Below are 2,500 nucleotides of genomic sequence, written 5' to 3'. Positions count from 1 at the left end.
CTTCGCTCGCTGTCCGCCGCTCGCCGCTCGCTCGCGCAGCCAAAAATGGCCAGTTTTGGCCCGTTTTTGGGCCGTTTTGGCCAGTTTTTGGCCTGTTCTTGCATTGCGCGGTGACCGTCGAGAGCGGAGCAAAACGTCAGCCATCTCAGCACCCTGGAACCCCCCGGGTGGCACAGGGCTGGATGGGGCTTTCGTATAGCAGGGACGGTGCTGCCTCTCGCTTCGCTCGCTGTCCGCCGCTCGCCGCTCGCTCGTGCAGCCAAAAATGGCCAGTTTTGGCCCGTTTTTGGGCCGTTTTGGCCAGTTTTTGGCCTGTTCTTGCATTGCGCGGTGACCGTCGAGAGCGGAGCAAAACGTCAGCCATCTCAGCACCCTGGAACCCCCCGGGTGGCACAGGGCTGGATGGGGCTTTCGTATAGCAGGGACGGTGCTGCCTCTCGCTTCGCTCGCTGTCCGCCGCTCGCCGCTCGCTCGTGCAGCCAAAAATGGCCAGTTTTGGCCCGTTTTTGGGCCGTTTTGGCCAGTTTTTGGCCTGTTCTTGCATTGCGCGGTGACCGTCGAGAGCGGAGCAAAACGTCAGCCATCTCAGCACCCTGGAACCCCCCGGGTGGCACAGGGCTGGATGGGGCTTTCGTATAGCAGGGACGGTGCTGCCTCTCGCTTCGCTCGCTGTCCGCCGCTCGCCGCTCGCTCGTGCAGCCAAAAATGGCCAGTTTTGGCCCGTTTTTGGGCCGTTTTGGCCAGTTTTTGGCCTGTTCTTGCATTGCGCGGTGACCGTCGAGAGCGGAGCAAAACGTCAGCCATCTCAGCACCCTGGAACCCCCCGGGTGGCACAGGGCTGGATGGGGCTTTCGTATAGCAGGGACGGTGCTGCCTCTCGCTTCGCTCGCTGTCCGCCGCTCGCCGCTCGCTCGTGCAGCCAAAAATGGCCAGTTTTGGCCCGTTTTTGGGCCGTTTTGGCCAGTTTTTGGCCTGTTCTTGCATTGCGCGGTGACCGTCGAGAGCGGAGCAAAACGTCAGCCATCTCAGCACCCTGGAACCCCCCGGGTGGCACAGGGCTGGATGGGGCTTTCGTATAGCAGGGACGGTGCTGCCTCTCGCTTCGCTCGCTGTCCGCCGCTCGCCGCTCGCTCGCGCAGCCAAAAATGGCCAGTTTTGGCCCGTTTTTGGGCCGTTTTGGCCAGTTTTTGGCCTGTTCTTGCATTGCGCGGTGACCGTCGAGAGCGGAGCAAAACGTCAGCCATCTCAGCACCCTGGAACCCCCCGGGTGGCACAGGGCTGGATGGGGCTTTCGTATAGCAGGGACGGTGCTGCCTCTCGCTTCGCTCGCTGTCCGCCGCTCGCCGCTCGCGCAGCCAAAAATGGCCAGTTTTGGCCCGTTTTTGGGCCGTTTTGGCCAGTTTTTGGCCTGTTCTTGCATTGCGCGGTGACCGTCGAGAGCGGAGCAAAACGTCAGCCATCTCAGCACCCTGGAACCCCCCGGGTGGCACAGGGCTGGATGGGGCTTTCGTATAGCAGGGACGGTGCTGCCTCTCGCTTCGCTCGCTGTTCGCCGCTCGCCGCTCGCTCGCGCAGCCAAAAATGGCCAGTTTTGGCCCGTTTTTGGGCTGTTTTGGCCAGTTTTTGGCCTGTTCTTGCGTGGTGCGGTGACCGTCGTGAGCGGAGCAAAACGTCAGCCATCTCAGCACCCTGGAACCCCCCGGGTGGCACAGGGCTGGATGGGGCTTTCGTATAGCAGGGACGGTGCTGCCTCTCGCTTCGCTCGCTGTTCGCCGCTCGCCGCTCGCTCGCGCAGCCAAAAATGGCCAGTTTTGGCCCGTTTTTGGGCTGTTTTGGCCTGTTTTTGGGCTGTTCTTGTGTGGCGCGGTGACCGTCGTGAGCGGAGCAAAATGTCAGCCATCTCAGCACCCTGGAACCCCCCGGGTGGCACAGGGCTGGATGGGGCTTTCGTATAGCAGGGACGGTGCTGCCTCGCGCTTCGCTCGCTGTTCGCCGCTCTCCGCTCGCTCGCGCAGCAAAAAATGGCCAGTTTTGGCCCGTTTTTGGGCTGTTTTGGCCAGTTTTTGGCCTGTTCTTGCGTGCCGCGGCGACCGTCGTGAGCGGAGCAAAACGTCAGCCATCTCAGCACCCTGGAACCCCCCGGGTGGCACAGGGCTGGATGGGGCTTTCGTATAGCAGGGACGGTGCTGCCTCTCGCTTCGCTCGCTGTCCGCCGCTCGCTGCTCGCTCGCGCAGCCAAAAATGGCCAGTTTTGGCCCGTTTTTGGGCTGTTTTGGCCTGTTTTTGGGCTGTTCTTGTGTGCCGCGGCGACCGTCGTGAGCGGAGCAAAATGTCAGCCATCTCAGCACCCTGGAACCCCCCGGGTGGCACAGGGCTGGATGGGGCTTTCGTATAGCAGGGACGGTGCTGCCTCTCGCTTCGCTCGCTGTCCGCCGCTCGCCGCTCGCTCGCGCAGCCAAAAATGGCCAGTTTTGGCCCGTTTTTGGGCCGTTTTGGCCAG

The sequence above is a fragment of the Musa acuminata genome, unplaced genomic scaffold, assembly GCF_036884655.1.
Source record: "Musa acuminata AAA Group cultivar baxijiao unplaced genomic scaffold, Cavendish_Baxijiao_AAA HiC_scaffold_482, whole genome shotgun sequence".
Classification (NCBI taxonomy): Eukaryota; Viridiplantae; Streptophyta; class Magnoliopsida; order Zingiberales; family Musaceae; genus Musa; species Musa acuminata.
The sequence above is the reverse complement of the archived record's forward strand: the minus strand, read 5'-3'. Positions refer to the sequence as shown.